We start from the raw sequence: 22,357 nt of genomic DNA on the forward strand, positions 1-22,357 counted from the left end.
TATTTTCATATGGGGGATGGGGAATAATAGAGCAAGAAGAACTAAGTGGAATGGAAGATGGGAGGCAAGATACAGGAGAGACTATGAGGCAGAATAACTAACACTAAATACCCTTCAAAAAACTGCTATGGAGGCATCCTTAAATACATATACACATATAAAAAGTTTAATTGGAGCTCCCCTATAATGAGAGGATGATGTCCTTCTTAGACACTATAGGCTACCTAGTAAAAAGCTCAGTGGCTGGGAATGACCTCTGTGGGAGTGGTTTATCAGTGAAGTCCCGTGACCCCACAAGCATTACAGGCTAGTGCCATTGCCCTTCATGGTAAGACTCTATGCTGAAAACCCGCTTGAGCTATAGAATATGGAGAAACCAAGTTGGTGTTGACCCAGAAGCTTCATCCCTAATGGTTAGCTTTTTGAGAACTGGAGGTTTCTGTGCATGCTACTGGAGAAGCCTGGGTCAGGAGAGAAGGCAGGTAGATAGTTGGCGAGAAAAAGGAGGGCTTGAGAAAAGCTGGGGAGAGCTGTGTGGTTAGAGAGTACGAGGCTCTAAGTCAAAGACTAAAGAGAAGGAGCTAGTGAGTGGAAAGAGAGTAGATGCTGTGATGAAGTCCTGGGAGGGATGGGGGAGAGGTTAGAGGATGGCATAAAAGGACTGGTCAGTGGGGAAGAAGAAGGCTGGGTCCTCTACCCTTACCAATAGAGGAAGGGGTAAAAGAATGGGGCTGGATAATAATCACTCAACACAAGGAACTGATGGGCGAGCCCTCCTCTCACTGGGCCCAGTTTTCCTCCTTGTTTATTCTCAAGAACATTTCCATTGCTTAGGCTACAACTAGTATTTGCAAACTCAGCCACTTCCTCCCTCTATACTGGAGGACTCCTCCGTGCATCCAAGTCCCTAGGAATCCCACTAGCTCCTCCCTATCTGCTTCGGTTCTGGTCAGTCCCCAAGGAACAAAGAGTCACAGCATGCTACAGCAGGTGGAACCTCAGGGATCTTTTGAGGAGGTAACATTTGACTGGGTTTCTGACTGGGTGGATGTGAGCTTTCTAGGGAAAAAAAAGGATAAAATATGTCAACCTGAGAGAAACTGTTGGGGGAATTGGGCTGTGATTTATCTCATTGTTTACTTGGCTGGCTCTGGAACCGCCATGGAAACACACCTCTGGCTATGTCTATGAGGGTATTTCCAAAAAGGCTTATCTGAAGAAGAAAGACTCATCCTAAATATTGGTGGTACCCCCTCTGGGCTGGGGCTCAGGACTGAACAAATAGAAAGAAAGCTGGGCACTAGCATCCATCGCTGCCTCTGCTTCCTGACTGTAGTGCAACAAGACCAGCTGCCTCACATTCTTGCCGCCATGCTTTCCCTGCCCTAATGGATTATACCCTCCATCTGTATCAACTCTTCCTTCCTTGAGTCGCTGTTGCCAGGCATTTACCCGCAGAAACAAAAGGCATGTCAGTAACAGATCAAGGATGCTCAGGGTCACAGAAGTCACACTGGGACAACTGGGAGGACAGAAACAAGGAAGCTGGCTTCTCTGGCAAATGCTCCTTAATGCTACCTGAAAGGGCAGGTCCTGGGATGCTGGTGAGCAGAGGGACTGTTGGACACCCCCACTGGCTTTTAAAGTTGCAAAGTATCGTGTCAATCTGCGTGTGCTGAGTGGCCATGCTTCTACAGCATAGGAAACAATCAAATGGTGCAAGCTTGTCTGAGAGTTGGCTCCAGTGATCCAGGTCAGGGTGTGAAGAGAGCCAGGTAGTAAAGATTTCAGATTTTATACGCCATACTGTCGGTGGCAAATACAGAATGAATGGATACGTCTGGGTTCTAATAAATCTTTATTTGTAAAACAAGGTGACAGCCTGAACTTGGCCTTAGTACTACAGTTTGTCAAGAGTGGGTCTAGGCCATGAAAAGGTGGACAGAGCAGAAGTAGATGGTGTTCCCTGCTTTAATGGTATGCCCTAAGAAGACAGCAGAAAGCTACTTGGGGGCAGAGAAAGGCACTGAAGAGAGAACACACCAGCTGGGTGTGGTGGTGCACACTTTGAATGCCAGCACTCAAGAGGTTGAGACAGGTAATTTGGGTGCTGAGTTTCAGACCAGCCAGAGCTACACAGTGAGGCCCTGTCTCTAAAACACAAAAACAAAAGCAGATGCCAACAAGACTGAGGAGGAATGAAAGCACATGTGGTCCAGCCATGACCTTGGTCAGAAGCTTGCTCCTATCTCCCAAAAGAGTTCAACCAACTTCCGGAATCCTCCTGACTTCATAAGTTAAGAAACTAAGCAGCCCACTGAGTGAGTGCTACACAAATGGAGAGCAGCTAAGCACGGTAAAGGTGTTTTCTTCTGCTCCAGAGACCATGTAAAGTGTGGAGGAAACAGAAAGTCCTTGTGTCCTGCCTCAGATTCCTCAATGTGCCAGACTACAAAGTCAACAGAGACAAGTACGCAAGGACAGGAGTCACACACAGGAAGAAGACCTGGCAAGAGTCTGGGCACATAGCCATAGACTCTGATAGGCAGGGCCAGGGTCTCCTACTGTTTGTCATGACATCAGAGGAGACTTTTGAGCAATGGTACTTCAGGTACATTGCTAGAAGACAGAAGGGTCAAGCAGACTGTTGAAAGATGATGGAAGTGGGCATGGAGGGGCAAACGGTTTGTACAGAGAAGAGAAACATGAGTGGGGACATCTCTGAGATGTCCTGGAGACCTATTAGGCTTCTAGAATGATATGGAGGTGACTCTAACTGAGACTCCGAGTAGCAGGGTTCCTGGAGACAGAAGAGGATTCAAGATATCCTAAAATGAACCATCACGGACAGCCTCTATCAAACCTGCCTCCTTCACAGCTTATTATTGAGCATTTAAAAATCCCATTTTCACACACCCTATGATTGCCACACTCAGAGGCTGAAGCAGCATGTGGAAATATCGTCAGTTCATACATGGTGAGGCCAAGATCATCCTGCCTAAGTAAAGAGACTTTGTCTGAAAACAGCATCGATGTGTCCTAGCTCATTTCTCACATGAAGGTGGCATCAAGTGGGTAACCCAGTGTAATCACAAATGTCCCAGAAATGGTATCAGTATTGAGAAACAGCCTTATCCAGTCAAAGTGACCTGAAGCATCCTTGGGACCCCGATATAGCTATGAAGTCTGTGGCCAAACCAGGAGCTCAAAAGGAGGTTGTATAAACTGACAACATGGCCGCCTCATGGTGTGGTTACGGGGAGCGTTTTTACTATATATACAAGAGAGAGAATAGCCAGAGACATATGGAGGAGTTCAGAGCAGAGAGCAATTTATACAAGTGTCACTCAATAGAGCTGTCTTCTTTTTCTAGATCCTCCACGCAGGATTACACTTACGTAAACTCATCCTTTCTTCCGGGGCTCAGTCAGTAGCACTCAGGAAAGCCGGCTGTGACCACATCCGGTTATTGTGGCCCTCTTGGTGCCATGGAGTGAGAGCATCAGGGGCAAGCCCTCAAGACAGCCTGGCTGCTTTCAGCCCTGGGCTGAGCTGTTGATTAGCTGAGGGCTTTGGACATGCTGTTTAACCTCTGGGTGCCTCTGATAATATATGCAAAGCCTTTAACATCGTGTTCAGCAAGTAGTAACTGTGTTCACAGTCAGCATTATTATCAGCTCATCGGGGAGAGTGGAGCACCAGGCCCGCCGAACACCAAGGCACCAGGTTTTATTCTGATGGTAATAACAGCATCCCTTTAATGAGCACTTTAATCACTATAAGCACACTCGACCGGCTCCTTCATGTACTTTAATCCTTGCAAGTCTTTGGGGGTTCTTATTACCCCCATTTTAAGGATGATGAAATTGAGGTTTATGAAGATTAAGTTGTTTGTTCTCTTCTGTCATGTAGCTCCAAACAGGAGAACTAAGACATAAACGAAGCCCTGTGTGAGGACGGAGCCTGGGTTCCTTATGATAAACCACCATGCCTCCCTGGATTGCAGGAGCATGTGGCATCTCCAAGCTGACTCCTCTACGGGGAAGAAGAGTGGAAAGTGGGCAAGGCACTGGCTTGCCTCGTTCACCATTGAGTTTCCCACTTTACATAACAAATGAGCATTCTGGTTTAGGGTCCAGGCTGTTGTAAACTGGTTTGGGCAATGGCTTTAGGCCTTAACTGTGTATTTTTCACTTTTATAAATGTCCCAATGCTCAAGCCACACTCTGCTAAACCAATTAAATCTCAGTCTCAGGGACTATAGCCAAAGCATTGATATTTCCCCCATCTCCCTAAGGGATAGTAATGCATACCAAGGTCACGCATACTGAGTTAGGGTAAGCCAAGAAGGCTGCACTAATAATACTTGTGGAAGAAGCTTCTGGCCCTTAGTTACCCTTAGGTTTGAGGCTTGTTTACTGCCTGGAGGCCCATTTCCATTAAGAACACCAAACCTGACCAATCTTAGATAGGAGCCCTGAGAAAGACTCCTAGATGCCTGGGTATGGCTGCACCTCTTCCTAAAGACCAATGTAGTATATATAGAAGCCTGGGCTGGCCCCATTAACCCTTTTGATATTTTTCCCCAGTATCAGGTTGGGCAATCAGCCTCTTTGATACAGACAATACATTTGAATCTGGACTATTCTCAAAATGAATAAGGCATTGCTTGGGCTATAATGAGTCAAATAAAATTTTATAGGTCTCTATGGGAAGGCTGGCTGGGGGGGGGGGGCTAGAGAGGTTGGAGGCTGGAGGGGGAGGGGAGGCAGAGGGCAGATGGATAGCAGCTGGGGGAGGAGTGGGGATCTTTCCCCCAGGGCAGATAGTATGGTTAATAGTTTGGCTGAAGTAGAATCCTCAAGAAGCTGGCAATCAGCAGAATTAGCATACAAACTGCCTGCTCCAGCCAGCAGCCCTGGCAGCCCAGCACCCGTGAGGGGCAGCAAGCTCTTACCTCTGCAGTAAATGGTTAGTAAAGAGTGTTGATGCCAAAGCTCTCAGGAGGCCAGAGGGGAAGCAACCACTGTCTGGGGTAGGGTCTCGGGTTCATAAATAGTCATCAAGAGGACCAGAGACTGAGGACAGAAAGTGGCAAAGGGTCACTAGGAAAGGAAGCCGAGTCACAGGTAGGCTTCACGTTGGTGTCCAGGAAAGAGCTGTGTGAATGGTAAAATGCTGGTCCCTCTGCTGAGAGCCTCCAGGTTGGCAAGCCTGCCAGGGACTCTCTCCAGAAAACCAGCAGAGAAAACGCCACACCCAAAGGCAAGTACTATTCTGATGTTACCTTCAAACAGCAAGTGACCCAGAGGGACATAAGTGTCCCCAAAGCTTCCCTGAACCTTGGGCAGACTCCTTCTTGCTTTGTACCCTGATCCCTGTCTGCTGCTGGCATGTAATTTAGCAAACTCACAGCCCTAATTTCCTCCTCCATTCATCGGCAGTATAGACCTCCCCCCCTCCCCTCCCGCCAGCCTGTTTTCCCTCTCAGGAATGCTCAGCCACCTCTCTGAAACACCAAGCATCAGGGAGATGGGGGGGGGCCCACCTCCCACTCTGTGGGCAGTGGGACCTTAACTTCCAGATAATTAGCAAACACAGATGTTCTTTAATCTTTCCCCTGACCCCATGAGACTCCCATTCCTTGAAACCTCATAATATTTAGAAAATACCAGTGAATGTACCGCTCATACTGGCGTTCCCCTAAGTCCTGAAGTTTGCCTCCAAGCCAGTGTAATAAGGAGACTCCAACAGTGTGCCAGATTGCGGAAGCCCAGGCTATTCTTAGTCACTTGGAAGCACAGCAAAGATGGAGAGAGACAAGTGCTCCTGCTTTTCCATGTGTGCACAGCTCTGTCTTCCCCAATGCTTGAGACAGGCAGCTCTGCACGGCCCATGCCCTGCCCCCCCCACCCCCCCCACCCCCCACCCCCCGCCACTCCAATGTCACCCCTTTGTGGATCCTTTCGGCCTCGGGCCCACCTCTCCCCAATGGGGAGGTAAATGGGTACTTTCCCTTCCTCGCCCTCCTGCTGAAACCATCATCACCGGCTCTTACAGCCCCAAAGGAGGCATCCCTTTATAGTCTCTAAGCAGCCTTCTGCCTCCCAGGGCCAGGCTTAGGGTGAACCCAAGCAAAGCCTCACTACATCCAGGACTCTGCACATTCTTTCTAATGATGTCTCTACTCCCTCCTGGGTTCCCTTGTCCCTGCCCCAAACATGGCTCCCTTTTAGAGTCCCTGTAGACCACATGGAAAATAGAAAAATGTGACAAAGAAGGACACCAGCAATAAGATTGCTATGTACTGAGGCCACTTGCGCATATAGACTCAGACTTTCAGGTTTTTTTTTTAACTCCAGAAACTTTTCAGGAGCAGCTGGCTGAGACAGTCAAGTGATTTTTCCTTCCCTATCACTCTTAGCCAATTGTTATATGCCACCATTGTCCTCGTTGCTGTCAAAAGGTTTATGCATCTAAGAATCCAGCCAGATTTTTAAAAGAGTAGATGACTGGGCCTGGAGAGTTGGCTCAACAGTTAGGAGCGCTTGCAGCCTTTGCAGAGTATCAGATCCCAGCACCCATGCTGTGCAGCTTAGAGCCACCTGCAGCCCAGCTCCAAGGAATTCAATGCCCTGTTCTGGCCTCTGAGAACACACACACACACACACACACACACACACACACACACACACACACACCTTAAAGACAATCCAGCTTATTAAGACGTTTCATGGGGAAATGAGAGTAGTGACTGTTAAAGCTGTAAACGTTAGCACTCTACGTTCTGTCCACTGTGCCCTAAATGCCATGGACAGGCTGGATCGTTTATTCTTGCATAACAAGAAAAAGGCAGTTAGAACTTAGCAAAGTTGAGCTATTTGCCCATGTTCACATATTTAAGTCAAGATGTGATGTGGCCTGGGTATGGTGGTACACATTCACAATTCCAGCTCCTGGGAGGCAGAGGTAGGAAGAACAAGAGATTGAGGCCTCCACGTTGAGATACTGTTTAAAAAAAAAAAAAGAATCATACATCGACCACATGCACACAGCGATGCCAGACAGCCTGAGCTCAGCCAGCAATACTAACCCATCCTTCATCACAGCGCCTTAGCATCCGCCCCTCCCACCCCAGTTTCTCTCTTTTCTCCCTCCAGCCAAATATCATCTCAATAAATCTTCTTATCTCTTTCTGGTGGAAACCAGCAGTACCAAAAGGACCCACTGTTTAAAGGGCAACTCATCAGTTAGCAGGCCCACTGGTCTACTGCTCTACGTATTATCACTCAACCCCCAAACACCTCTGCCAACTGTTTGCCATACCGTGGTAACCACATGAGCCATATATTCTGTTAAGACTCATTTTAATGGCCATGTTGTCACCTATTTTTAAGCAAGCCACAAAACATTAGAGATCTTATAACACGCTCATCCAAACCATACCCCTTGGTTTCTTGCATCCAAATAGACCCTAGATTCCTCTGACACCTTTGGTGCTGAAAACACAGCCTCCTGAGCCGTTGCCTCATTGGCCCTCCTGACACAGCCATTGCCTCATTGGCCCTCCTGTCACAGCCGTTGCCCCATTGGCTCTCTGTCACAGCCCCTCATTGGCCCTCCTCCATATCTTGAAGAGGTAGTTTCAGCCCACTTACTCCTGGCCAACGCTCATTTACACTTTAGCAAAGTGATTGGGGCAAGTACTGTAACCACCACAGCTGAGGCAGAGCATCTTGGAGCCTCTGCTCTGCAGTTTTATTAGCCTCTGCGTGCCTATCGACTGCAGCCGCCGTCATCACAGAGCCTACGCTCCCTCATGGCATGGTCTGCCACTACTGTTTTCCAGCAGCCAGATCCCGCCATTTCCCCCCGACCCCACCCCCACCCCACCCCCGCCACTCTGCCCCAGAGAACAGACAGCAGATTGTCATAAAATACTGAAGCGAGTCCTTGCTGCTGTGCCTCGACTATAATCCTTGCATACAGCTGGCGGGATCACGGGAGCTGTTAGCCCCACTGATGCCAGGAGCACATGTGGCAAGGCCTTCTGTGGGCACTGGAGTTTATAGTCTGCACAGACCTGGCCACTCACCCATCCCCTACGCATGCGTTTACACAACCCTCCTCTCTGGATCCAGGAAACGGCTGAAAACATCCCTGGCCAAGAGCCACAGAAGCCAGGATGTGAGTGATTGATTCTCAGTTCAAGGCAGAGATTTGTGTCTGTTTCTCACTATCTGACTCTTCCCTCCAGGCGGCCCCTCAGCTACTGAGCCCGTTAGCAATGTCACCATCTTTCTGAAAGCCGTCTCATTCTGGTGGATAGCTAAGGGTGACCATGACTCAACAAACATGGGACATGTGGCCTAGGAGACCAGACCCACCGTCTCTTCTTCAACAACTCGGCCTTTTGACACGTTTGTGGTGTTATGGCTCTTTGCTTTGAAAGGAGAAGGAAAGTTAAATTAAGACATAGCATCACAGGGCTGAGGCTATAGCTCAGCTAGTAAAGTACCTGCCTACAAGGCCCTGATTTTGATCCCCAGCACTGCATAAACAGGATGTGGTGGCCCACACCTGTCATCCCAGCAGTCTGGCTGTGGAAACAGAGGATCTGTTATTCAAGGTCAGCCTGGACTACGTAAGAAGTTTGATGCCAGCCTGGGCAATGCATACCAGCCTACAAGTGGTGGTGTTAACAGAAAGTCAAAAGCTGTGTAGGATTTCTAACTAAAAGTCAAAGGGTCGTGGTGCCAGGATGAAATGAAAAGGCGAGACAGAAGAGGTCAGTGCCCTCTGGAGAAAGAGCTAGAAAGGTGAGGAAGAGAGGGTGGCAGGCAGACAAATGGTCTGGGGACACAGCAGATGGCAACAAGCCTGACTCTATTTGGCCACCACTGATCCATCACGATTTCAAGAAGGTTCCTCGCCTGCACCTCAGTTGACTTGTAAGGCCAGGTAGCAGAGCAGAGCCACCACAAGCTGTCAGCAATGAGCCAGGAGTGACAAAAGCCAGAGCAGAAGGTGAGCGATATGGTCAGACGCCCAGCAAAATGCCAAAGCCAAGTCCATGTGTCAGAGAGGAGTTCAGGGCACGGGCATGGGTAGGCCAGACTCTACCCAACCCACAAGAGTGGGAGAGTGGAGGCTGGTGCCCTGGAGATCAGATTGGCTGGGGCCAGGAGGGCTGCCCAGAGCCCCAAGTTAACCGGGAGGTGTTCCAAGTAAGTCCCCAAAGAGTCACTGTGGGAGGGAACAGGGTCACTCTCTCACCTTACCACCAGTCAGAATTTTAATGCATCTAATATCCACTCTCTCGATGGCACGTGTTCTTGAAAAATGACTACAATGGTGTGTGCATTTTCTTTCTAGAAATGTTATTGCATTACACATCTCATTCAGTCAGATCTTGGTTGTTAAAAACCTTTCCATATTGCTTTGTGTACATCTAATTCTGTCTCTAACCACTCCACATGGCAAGCATCTGCCACACTGCAATACCAACCCTTGTGGGATGGTGACCCAAGTTGCCTCCAATTAACCTACTCCCATCACAGCCTGCCTGGCAACACTCAAAGGCTGTGAGCTGCTCCTCTCAGTGACACCACTGTGGACCTGTGGTGGGATTTATTTGGGATACATTTCTGGGAGAAAAAATAACTGGGTCTAAAGAAAATGTATTCCTAATAACCAAACAGTGGGAGGCGGCTTTGTACACAGCAGAGTAATGTGCTTTTGGTAGTGAGAGTTCTCTTTCCAAGATCTGGAGATTTGCCTTGTCCCGTTCAGCTACCTCTGGTGCAGGCACCACATACAAATCAGACATGCTGCAGAGGACCTGGTTCCTAGTACCCACAGTAGGTGTCTCACCACCACCTGTAATTGCAGTTTAGGGAGCTCCAATGCTCTCCTGTGGCCTCCTCAGGCACCTGCGCACATGTGATGTGCATAACATGAAACTACACACAGACACACTAAGTTTGAAAACTAACTCTCTGTTTAAAGAAAATACCAGTGCTCGGAGTCTTCCCCTGTGACTTTGAGTATTCTGGGGTATAGTGCATGCTTGTGGAAGCTGCTTGGCCCCCACCTAGATGTTCCTGTTCCCTGGTAGTGTGTCAAAGCTGAAAATAAATAAGGATATATGTAGGCAATGTGTCTTGGACCTGATCAAAAAACCCTTGAGCCTACTGGCTCCAATGCCGACGGTGATAGATGCCTATAATAAAGTGACTGTTTAAAAGTATATACTACACCGTTAACTTTAGCTCTGTTAGCCTAATAGGATACCATACTGACATGTGGGCTTTAGAGCCTTGCTTCAGTTAGGCGTATTAAAATTCTAACTGGTGGTAAGGTGACTAAGTATCTTCCTATGCCCCCCTCCTTGCTTTTTAACCTTTGACATGTTTCTTGGAATATTTCACTCTTATAAGTGTGTGTGTGTGTGTGTGTGTGTGTGTGTGTGTGTGTGTGTATGCGCACACACATGCTCACAAAATGTAATAGATTGCCCTAGCTTCTGTTGCCAAGACCTTAAGACACAAAGCTCTAAGTGCCTTGGGAACACCTAGCTCAATCTTATTTCTCTCTCCCTGCTTGCATTTCCTCTGCCTAAAACTGACCAGTGGCCAATATAAGGTCATTTAGTGTTTATTTCTTTTCATGTCTTTATTATTTTATCACTCACTCAGTGATAGTTCATAATTCAACTTGGTGAAGAAGCTTCTAATGCCTCCCACAGCTGCTCTTCTTGCTTCAAGGGTAACACACGTGCCCAGGGAGCTCACCAGACAGAAGGTGCAGCTATGAGAACTGGAGCGCCATCTTGGATCATGGGATGGATGACGCCTAGAACAGTGACAGGACCCAAGTAGAAGGAGTTTGAGTGTCTAATTAACATGAGACTGCTTACTGAGCAAAAAGAGACTCCTCTCCTGCGCGCTCTCTCTCTCTCTCTCTCTCTCTCTCTCTCTCTCTCTCTCTCTCTCTCTCTCTCTCTCTCCCTCTCCCTCTGTGTGTGTGCATGTGCATGTATGTGTGCGTGTGTGTGCATGTATGTGTGTGCATGTGCATGTACATGTGTGTGTTTACCTGTGTGTATATGTGTGTATGTGTGTGATGTTGGCCTAACAATACATGTATATCCCAGGGGCCAGCAAATGCTTTGTGTAGTAAACACGTAGGCTTTAAGGACACACTGTCTCTGTTCAGCTATAGAGCTCTGCTCCTTTAGCACAAGTGCAGCCATAGATAATATGCAAACAAATGCGTGCAGTTATACTATTTTTAAAAACTGTATTTATAAAAATGGACATTTGTTATTTTGGCATTGAGTTAGAGGCTGTGCTTTGTCACCCTTCCCACGGCGTCATTTACCTGCTCTGTCTGTAAACGGCACCTCACTCTAAGACTCCTTCTACAGTTTTTTGTCTTTTCTCAGCTTTAGGTTTCCAAGGCATCCGTGGTAGCCGTGTGGGTTTAGTTCCGTCGCTGCTATCGTCGCAAGCGTCAGCATGAAATGAATGTTTCACAGCTGATTTGCTTCCGCTCCCGCCGACGGTCAGGTAGGTGGTTCAGGCTGAAGAATCATGTTGATGGTCTTCCTTATTACACCTGATTATTTGTCATTGCCCTGTGACAGGAAAGTGCTTCCTGGCCCACGCCGAGGGTTTCTCTAGGACTCACACCTGTGCGTGAAATTACTATCTCCGTATGATGCGCATTTTTCAGCTTTATTAGCCATTTTCAAACTTTCCGCGTCCATGAGGTCCCCAGCAGCCTGTCTTGCTGTTTCACCCAGCAGTGAGCACGTAGAAGCCTGGGTCGCACCGGCATTTCCCAGCTCTCCCGAAGGCAGGTCTGGCCCACGCTCCACAGCCTTTCCCACAGCTGCTATCAACAGACTTAGCAATACTGTCAATCTAACAGGTCAGAAGGAAACTTGCTGTGAGTTCAGCTTGCACTTACCTATTCACACAGAGGCAGGGCACTGCAGAGGGATGAATGCCTTCCTCTGTGTTTTGACTTTCATTTTGTAAAAGTCCCTGGTAAGATTTCTCATTTCTTTTCCTCGTCAATTATTTGTATTATTCATGTTGGCTTATGAAAGGCTTTATCAGATTCTGAATACTAATTATTTATCTTTTATAGCTGGAAAAAGCATCTTTTCCAAGTCTGTAAGTTTGACCTTTCCCTTGTATTTTGATAAATGAGTATTTGTAATTTTTAATCGAGTCAAATGAATAAAATTTCTCATTTTTGCTCCTGTTTTTGGCATCTTATTTTAAAAATGTTTCCTACTTCGAAGGTCACGAAGACATTCTCTTAACTTTTCTCCCAATATGCTGAAGTTTTTTCTTTCATCTTCAGGTCTTTAAACACCCTAGGATCTGTTTCAGTTCAGATCTGAGCCAGAGAGAGAGAGCATTGTTTTCCATTCCAGATTGCCACATAGCCCAGTGTCACTTTGTAAATGCCTCTGTGTTCCAAAAGATGTGCAATGCACCCTGTACCACAACAAATTGCTATGTGCGTGCTGCGCTATTGTTTTATTTCTGGACTCTCTTTTCTGTTCCTTTGATCTTTTGCCTCTTCGGTGTTGATACGGAACAGTGCTAATCATTATAGCTTTATAATAAGTCTTCGGTTCTGATCTCTAAAAGATTCATTCTCTCTGTTCTTGTTTTTTCCTCCTCAACCGGTACATTCCTGTGCTTTCCCAAATAAAATTGAGAATCAGCTCATCTGGGTGTATGGAGGAAACTGGCTGGGGATTTCCTTGAACTGCATTCAACTGAAGAATTCACCGGGAGACCCTGAATATACTCACAGTGTTCGGCCCCAGTCGCTGTACTCTGTGTTCTTCTCTAGAGCTGTGACCAGCAGAACAGAGACAGTCAAAGAGAGTTGACTCATGGCTCAATGTCAGTGAAGGCGAAACGTTCTGCTGTTTGAATACAGGACCGTGTCCTTGGCCTTAGCCTTTCAAAAATATCTGCCAATCAATTGTTCAGATGGCCCCCACCCTGAAGAGCACTTGTCAGAGATGACAGAGGAAAAGCTCAGAATGATCTCAACGGTTTATATACGTGGCCAAATCCAAGGCAAAATTTAACAAGTATATATGCTGAGCCCAAGAGCAGTCTCTGGGGGAAAAAACATACAAGTGCAGAACGGTTGCAGAGGGAATACTGCTTTGCCATCAATATATTTGAAAAGATTTCTTGTGGCACAGGGTTGAAGTCACTGGTGATATACCGAATATGAGGAACTAAGATGAGTGTGACCATCTAAGGCACCAGTGAAAACTTACTAAGGTTTATTAATCAGTTCACATGAATTCCAAACTCCCTGTACCCCAGTGTGACCCAACCACACCCACAGCACATCTCTGGATGTGTTGAATGACTACTTATGGGAAGATGTGAACAAATACCAACTCACCACAGACAGAGAATTTAAACACAGACCAAGGTAATAATACCATCAAAGTCCAACTTGGTGGACTAATGAATTTCTTAGGGTGACTTAAAGAAGCATGGCTGAATTAAAGTCAGTGGTATCACCAAAAGTCCACCGAGCTAGAAGACAACTTTAGGTAGAGCTTGCAGACTGCTGAACACAAGAGTTAAGCTAATATAACTTTAGCGAGGGTGGAGCCTACTGAATTTGCTAAGTTTCAGGGTCTTCCTGTGGTATGTGAGTTGTTTACTTTTGGGGGCTTAAGAAGCCTTCCTTTAAATTTTCTTAAGTTTCAAACAGCTTCCCGCTAGGATGGAATGTTTAAATTTAGAGGAAATCACTACTCAATGGAATGTCACAGCCCAATGGAATGTCTCAGACCATTAAAGGAGATAAATAAGGTGTAAGAGAGGTGAAATGCTGCCCATCCATGCTCTGGGTCAAGAAATACATACGTTGTTACTGCTCTCATGGCAAAGCCACAAAGCAAAAACTACACTATCCATTCTGCCACACTCTGAAGATGTCCCCAGCACATTGGACATAGTGACTCTCTGCTGGAATTGTGCTGTCAGAGTGTAGCAGTCATCTCCCAGGAGTACTGTGGGGACCTGGCATCAGGTGTTGCTCTCCCCTTCCTGGTCCAGCACAACATCCTCCCATCACTGATCTGAGGGAGAAACAGGAATGAGCAGGTTGAGGCAGAACCTCAAAGGGAAATACAATTCAGCTTTTTCCAGGTTAAGGAGGATTTAATTGTTTTTGTATGTTCTAGGGGACTCGTGTGTGTGTGTGTGTGTGTGTGTGTGTGTGTGTGTGTGTGTGTGTGTGTGTGTGTGCGTGCGTGCGCGTGCGTGTGTGCGTGTGTGTGTGTGTGTGTGTGTGTGTGTGTGTGTGTGTGTGTATGGCACATGGGCATGTGTGCATGCATGTAGAGGCAAGGTGTCAATCTTGAGTCTCATTCCTCAGGAGCCATCTACCTTGGCTTTTGGAGACATGGCTCCTCATTGGCCTATGGCTTGCTGATTATGTGAGGCTGGCTGCTCAGCAAGTCCCAAAGGACCCTCCTGTCCCCGCCTCTCAGCACTGAAATCACAAGCCAGGCACATGTCTTTCTCTCTCTCTCTCTTTCTACCTTATTTTTAGCTAGACTGTCAGGCCAGCAAGTCCCAAGAGTACTCCTGTCTCTAAGTGCCAGTACTGGTTTACAGGCACGTGCTGCCGCTCCTGGATTTTTAAAAAAATTTCATCCTGAGACAATCTCATACATGTATATCATTAATTTTTATCATAGTTACCCCATTACCCTCTTATCTGTTCCCACTCCCTCGGAACCTCTCTTTCCTCCCAAAAAGTCAGCCTTTTACTTTCATCTCTTTTTCTTTTTCATGATATTTTTATTGATTATTTGAGAATTCCAATTCATGAACTTCAAGCACCTTTCTTTTCCAGTCCTCATTCATGTGACTTTCCTCACCCCCCAAAAAAGAAGAAGAGGAGGACGAAGAGGAAGAAGAAGGAAGAAGAGGAAGAAGAAGGAAGAAGGAGGAGGAGGAGAAAGAAGAAGAGGAAGAAGAAGAAGAAGAAGAAGAAGAAGAAGAAGAAGAAGAAGAAGAAGAAGAAGAAGAAGAAGAAGAAGAGGAAGAGGAAGAGGAAGAGGAAGAAGAGGAAGAAGAAGAAGAAGATCCAATTTTTGTTGCCATGGTCAAACTCCCAGTGACTAGTCTCTTAAAGAAAACTGAATCCTTTCTGCATCCCTCTCCAGAAGCAGTGCTTGTGGAGAGCCACAGTTCCACATCTTTGTCACAAATTTTAAGAGTCCTCTTCGGTGGCTTTCTGTGTAGGCTATTACTTTTCAGGCGGGGTGGGGGCTAAGGGAGGAGTAGTCACAGAAGCTTCCCGTGTCCCTCATTCTCAACTGTGAGTCTGCAGTCATCAATCCATGGCAAAAGTAGCTTCCTTGCCCTTTACAGTGTCCGTGGATCATGGATATCCACATGGTTTCTGGAGACAGACAGCACGGACCATGGACATCACGTGACATTATCTTCAGTGTCAGCATGAGCCATGGACCTCTGCATGGTCTCCCGTGGATGTACAGACCACGGACTTCAACACAGCCCTCTGCAGCAATAGGGGCACAGACCCAGACATGGCTCCACGCGGCAGCCCAGACCACAGACATCTACTTGGTCCTTGGTGATAACACGGGTCATGGACATCAACACAGACCCCAGCTGCAGTAGGACCACAGACCTAGACATAGCTCTGAACAGCAGCACAGACCTGGAAATCACCATGGCCTTAGGTGGCAATGTAGGCCACTCAGATTGCTATGGCCTCTGATGACTTCATGGACATGGACGTCACCATGGCTTCAGGTGGCAGCCTAGAACAGAGATATCTGTATGGCCTTAAGTGGTACCTTGGTCCAGGGACATCAACATGGCTTCCAGATGCTATAGGACCAGACATCCCCATGAACCTTGGGCTTCAACATGGCCTGGAGCAGTGGACCACAGACACTGAAGTAGCTTCCGGGCGCAGCATGGACCATAGAGGTCTTTCGAGGAAGTCCAATGCAGAAAATGAATGGTTCTTCATCCTGGACATCCTGTCGTTGCTCAGAACCAGAGATTGTGCAGCTGGAGAGTGTGTTCACAGACTGAGTCGGAGTGCAAGCCCCTCCCCCCAGTCCACTGCAGGCTTCTCTCACACTCATCACCGCCACCGTGTCTCTGGTTCTGCATCTCTCCACAGCTCACTCACAACCACTCAGTTCCTCTAACTTTCCCTCCTCTGCATCCATTATTCATTCGTCATGATGACATTGGAAACTGAGGTGTGCCACGTAGTAAAAAAGATATATTTCTTTTAAAATATACATACTTTTCTTTTGCCAAGACTGTTTTGCATGCAAATATTCATTACAACAAGTTGTCGGGCCTGCTTTAGGGTTTCTGGTTTCTGAAGCACCATAAATATTAAACCATATGTGGAGTCGTTTCAGATCTACAGCTGTTGCCAGAGTCATGATGCTGCTGCAGTTCTGGTCCTGCAAAACCAGGTTCTTCATGAGCTCTAGAAGCTCGTAGGTGGGTAGATGTTTGAAGTGCTGGGTCTGAACCCCGATGGTAGCTGAGCTGGTCAGCCGGTGGCAGGCCCAGCCCAGGCATCTCTCTTTTCCTAAATAACCACTGCATCTAACTGTGTCCCATGAACACAGGTTGGGAGTTTTATACAGAGCATGAGCTGCACCACTGAAGACAAACTACTCCCCCTGCCTGCCAGCAGCCATTAACAGCCTGTCACTTTCCTGTAGGAGTGGAACCTCATAAGCACGCTCCTCATCCATGATGGGATGTCGGTGGGCTGAGATCTTATTCAGATAAGCACAGCTGCTGCGAGGTGGTGACGTCAGTGGTTGCAACAGCCACGCCATGCGCAAAAGATGCCCTTTCACTGCGCTCCTCCCCATGTTAAATTCCATCCCATTGCCTCCTCGCCAATGCTCCCTATACCTTGGAGTGTGTGGTATAGATGTTATTTAGGCTGCTGGGTTTTTTTTTTTTTGAGTAGGTTTTGGGGAATCGAACTCAGATCTTTATGACTGTGTGGCAAGTCTTTACCAACTAAGTCATTGCCCCAACCCATATCCTGCAAACTTGGTAATTTGGCTATTCTCAAACCTTTAATTTTTGATAAGTCAATAGATCTAATGTGGTAGTTTGAGTAAGAATGGCCCCAAAGGGCTCATGTGTTCGAATCCTTGACCATAGGGAGTGGCACTATGGGAGGTGTGGCCTTGTTGGAGGAAGTGTGTCACTGTGGAGGTGGACTTTGAGGTCATATATGCTCAGGCTTCAGCAGTGTGGCACACAGTCTCCTGCGGCCTGCAGATCAAGACGTAGAGCTCTCAGCTCCATGTCTGCCTGCACACTGCCATGCTTCTACTCACGATGATACGGACTAAACCTCTGAGTTGTAAGCCAGCCCCAATTAAATGTTTTCCTTTATAACAGATGCCATGGTCATGGTGTCCCTTTGCAGCAAAGATATCTAACATGCACATCACTGTGATCTGGGCTTTTATGTTTGTTTTTATTTCGTTGGCATTTTCTGAGTACTAATGAAAGTAAACTTTTTCCCCACATATTAACTGGCTAGTAAGAATCTTCTCTTATGAATAACCTCATCTTTATCTTTCAGCAGATTATAGAGACTTGTTTTGTATTAATTTATACAATCTGTCATAGGACCAAGGTATTTGCCTTCAGTCAGTTAAAGGCAGACAAGCCACTTGTGGCGCCATTTTCCGCCTATCCCTGCCCTGCTTCTATCTTCCCTCAACACTTGACTGTTGCCCCCAAGAACTTAAAATAGTTGCTGTCACTCACAAGGCATGGTTTTACCAAAGGCTACTAGAAAGCACTGGCTTGTTTTGATCCTATGAACAAAACCTGAAGTTCCAGTAGCTTCCACAGATGATGCTTTGGTTTATGGCACAGGAGTTACAAAGCAAAGCTGGATTTGTAAGTAGGTCACTTTTCTCCTGTTTTATTTTTGTTAAGACACTACATTCCTTGCTTCATAATTAACAATGAGGGGTTATCTAATAAGTTAAGAGCAAAGCTGAAAAAAAATCATACATCAAGATACATGTAATCTGCATCATAAGCCATCTTAAAGGAAGCCACCACACTTTATCCTCCCTCTAGCTCATTTTTAAATATACACCAACCTTGATGAAGCCTTCCCCATCCAACCTGCTGTCCATAGTGCCTACATAAGGCCAGCATCAGCTGTCACTCCTCTGCCTGCAGGTCACCAAGACCCATTGGAAGAAGGCATTGATGCTGGGAATTATTAGCTTGCTGTATTATCTTAGCTCTTCTCTTCATTCCTGCTTGGAGCCTGTCCTTATCACCTGTACAGATTGGCCCCTGCCATAAAGCCCAGACTGTCAGGGAAACTGCTGACCACCCTGCTCTGTCTCCCCGCCCTCAGCTGTCCCAATTGCTTCCCAGTTCTATAGCCTCTCACTCTCAAGACCTCAGCAGCAAATGAACTTGTTCATCACTGCTTGGTGCTGTTTGTTTTGGGAATCCCTGTTGTAAACCATAGACTCTGATTAACACAACTGTATGCCTGACCCAGATACAGTCCCTCGGGATGCTAAGGACGTAGAGACAGTTCAGGGCACGTGAAACATTCCTTCTCCATTGCTGCATTGTGTAGCAGGTGACTTTGTCATTTCCTGTGGCTCTTCACACATGCTAGGAATTTCATATTACATAGACATTTTTTAAATGCCCTCAGAATATCATCCAGGCTTACCAAGGAAGGAAATCCACAGCCATGCTACAGCGCAGATGAACTTTGAGAACACATAGAGTAAAAGAAGCCAGAAAGACAGCTGCTACATGATTCCACATGCATAAGGTCCTTAGTATCTCCATAGAGACGGTGTGGAGTGATGGGTATCAGAGGCTGCCAGGGGAGGAGAGAAATGTTGTTTAACAGGCACAGTTTATGTTCTACAAGATGGAGAAGCTCTCAGGATTTGAGGATGGTTACACAGCAGTGTGAATTTAGTTAATACCACTGAACTGTTCGATTAAGAGAGGTTATGATGGTTTTATTATATATATATATATATATATATATATGTTTTTTATAGTCTGCTTCTTTGGCTTGGAAAATGTAGATAAATGGTGGTCCAGGTTTTCAAGGTATCGTCACCCATCATTTAATCCTTATAGATTCACTATTGTTTCACTTCATCTTCACCATAAGCTTGTGAGATATGTATTTTTAATACAATGAATGGATAATAAAGCTAAGGCTCAGCAACATTGCAGATCTTGACCACAGCTAGTGGGAAATACATTATTAGGAGTTCGGTTGTCAGCTCTAAGTGGGGTGTGTGTGTGTGTGTGTGTGTGTGTGTGTGTGTGTGTGTGTCTGTGTCTGTGTCTGTGTCTGTGTCTGTGTCTGTCTGTCTGTCTGTCTGTCTGTCTGTCTGTCTGTCTGTGGTTGTTATCTGCACTTACTTATCAACTTGGAGATCCAGAATCAATCCTCTAGGTTCATATTGAGAGCCAATGTTTCAGATGTCTCCATAAAAACAGTGGGTGTTTGAGAAAGAGGGAGAGAGAGATTTGTTGTGGAGGGAGGAAAGCCTACAATTATAAACTATCAAGCAGCATTTACTAGCCTATACTAGCTTATTGGTAGGAATGTAAACGAGTAACCCACTATGCAAAACAGCACAGAGACTCCCCCAAAACCAAAAATAGAATTGCCCATGATCTAGAAATGCAATATCTGGGAATATATATATTCAAAGGAAATGAAAATTGGACCCAATTATGATGTCTGTTCATTGCAGTATTGTTCATAATAGGTAAGATATGAAATCAATCCAAATGTCCACCGATGGATGGATAAAAAGCTAAACCATGGTACAGGAAATACACACAATACAGCCTTTAAAACAGAAGGAAATCCTGCCATTTGTGAAAACATGGATAAAACTGGAAGACATTATGCTAAGTAAAATAAGCCAGACACAGAAAGATAAACTGTGCACGGTCTCATTTATGTGCAGGATCTAAAATAGAGACAGGCGCAGAAGCAGATTTAGAGGGTGATTGGCAGAGGCTGGAGGGAAAGGAGAAAGTGGGGAGATACTCATGGAAGGGCACAGATTTCATTATACAGGACAGGTATTTTCTGGAGACCAAAAGTATAAGGTCCAGTTAACGCACTGCATTGTCACTTGAAATTTTCTAGGGAGATAAATCTTAATTCTTCTCAACACACACACACACTCACACTCACACATACTCACATACATACATTCACTCACACACTCACACAAATACACACACACACACAAAAATGGTATCCAAATATGATGGTTTATATAATATATATTTAGATGTCAAAGTATTGTGTTGTATATTTTAAACAGACATTTTTATTTTTATTTGTAAATTATGCCTAAAGCTGGAGATGGGATGTGAGCAAAGAAAACATAGTAGTTTCAAACATGGGTAGCCACGCCAGAGGCAGAACTGGCCTTGGAACTGGTTGCCACGGGCAACATAATGCAATCTAGTCCCCAAGTCCTTGGCATATGTGTGGTTTACTGTCCTTGGGCTTCGCAGCCTGAGGCATCTGAGCAAGGACCACAGGCACACAGCAGAGGACAGTCTGTTCTCAAAGAGACTCTTAAACAGCCCTGTTAGCTCCAGGACAGGGTGCTCTGGGGCAGAGCCCTTCTCTAGGAAAAGGAGGGCAGAATTTGGAAGGCAAAAAGACAGTCAACGTGGGCCATGCCGAAGTGGGTGTTCTGGGGAGCTTTGAACCAATTCTGATGAAAAGTATCAGACTGCTGTTGCTGACATAAGAAGACAACAGTCATGCTGTGGGGTCTCTGTCTGCATCACTCCTTGTCCATCTATTCTCTATTTAAAGATAAGTGGTGCTCAGTATGAAATTCTGGTGTGTTATAGTTGATGAGCCTCCTTTTAATAACTTAGTTTTCTATAAACAAGCAATACCAATCAGTGCGCTCTTGCATCCTTTGCTCTCGGCCTCTTAATCCACCTTCTCCATCTCTGGACCCTAAGAGAGAACCAGAGGGAGGGAGGTGTGGGGGGGGGGGGTGTGGGGTGTGTGTGTGTGTGAGAGAGAGAGAGAGAGACAGACAGACAGACAGACAGAGACAGAAAGACAGAGAGAGAGAGAAAGAGAGAGGGGGGGCAGACAGACAAACAGACAGACGGACCGACAGACAGAGACAGAGAGAGAGACAGACAGAGACAGACAGAGACAGAGACAGACAGACAAACAGACAGACAGACAGAGAGACAGAGAGAGAGTAATGTCTCCTCATCCCCCAGCCCAGCATGACACATGGAAAGAACGCACCCTGACTGTTGTCCCTCGGCCTTCTCCTAAGCTGCTCTGCGCTGGCCTGGGACGAGCAGGGCAAGGTTTCCTAGCTCAGCTGCCTTCACATCCTAAAGTATGGCTGCTTAGGCTTCACTCAACAGCTCAACAGAAGAGTAGAAAAGCTAGGAGATGGCAACAGGAGACCATTTCAGGCAATCTGCAAATATCCTGCTGTCCTCGCTGGCTCCTCCTACTAGGTCCCACCCAGCTTAGGGGACAAGACTGTAGACACAGGACGTAGACTATCCTGGTAACAACATGGGTCAGGAGTTGTCAGAACCCAGCCACCGACCTCTAGGGAGGCCCTTCACCTATTTGATAAAACCGAAGAGAAAGGGAAGGAAAAAAAAAACCCACCTCGTTCCTCCCAGGGCCTCCTGAGAGCAGAAGTCTCTGCGAAGGGTGTGGGAGCAATCAGCCCTTGTTTCTCAAGCACCACATCCTCTGCTTCCCACCACACCCTCTCCAGGATGTGTGCATCACAGCTCCCAGAGCCTTGTTTGCTGGAGTAGGGCTGGGTCAGGGGCGGAGAGCACGTGGGAGCTGACACAAGCGAGTTCTGCTGATCTGCTGGAACATTCTGCTTATAAAGAATTCACAGAGGTGTCGGGTATCACCCTCAAATGCCAGCTCCCACTGTGGCCTGCATTTGGGGCCTGTTCCCCTCAGCCTCCTGTTGTGCTCAGCAGATAATAGCATATGCTGCCCATGAAGCCAGTTAGCACATGCCTCAGGGGTACCAGGAGAGGGTGGCTGTGACAAGGACCAGAAGCAGTCCATGGCAGGCATGCCTGGGGGCTGTGACTGGCTTGACCCCTGTGGTTCATTGCATTTTATGAAGGGGACTGCAACTGAGCCCTCAAAGTGGCATTTGTAACTGCTGTTACTCCCTCCAGAGTTCTTTATGCTATGTCATAAAGGGCCACCT

At 46.6% G+C, this 22,357-nt stretch overlaps 2 long non-coding RNA genes across 2 annotated transcripts in view; one reads left to right on the forward strand and one right to left on the reverse strand.

The window, feature by feature from the left end:
• LOC311599755 overlaps positions 1-21,887 on the reverse strand; it is a 60,271-nt gene extending 38,384 nt beyond the window's left edge. Inside the window, exon 1 of the long non-coding RNA XR_014779993.1 lies at positions 21,787-21,887. This is a non-coding gene — a long non-coding RNA (uncharacterized lncRNA). The remainder of the gene's footprint in view (positions 1-21,786) is intronic.
• On the forward strand, positions 8,424-14,995 carry LOC311599281. Its single transcript, XR_014779851.1, has 3 exons — positions 8,424-9,027; positions 11,447-11,570; positions 14,920-14,995. It is a non-coding gene; the product is annotated as an uncharacterized lncRNA (long non-coding RNA).
• Positions 21,888-22,357: the final 470 nt, after the last annotated feature.

Source organism: Acomys minous, assembly GCF_964271855.1.
Source record: "Acomys minous genome assembly, chromosome: 6".
NCBI lineage: Eukaryota > Metazoa > Chordata > Mammalia > Rodentia > Muridae > Acomys > Acomys minous.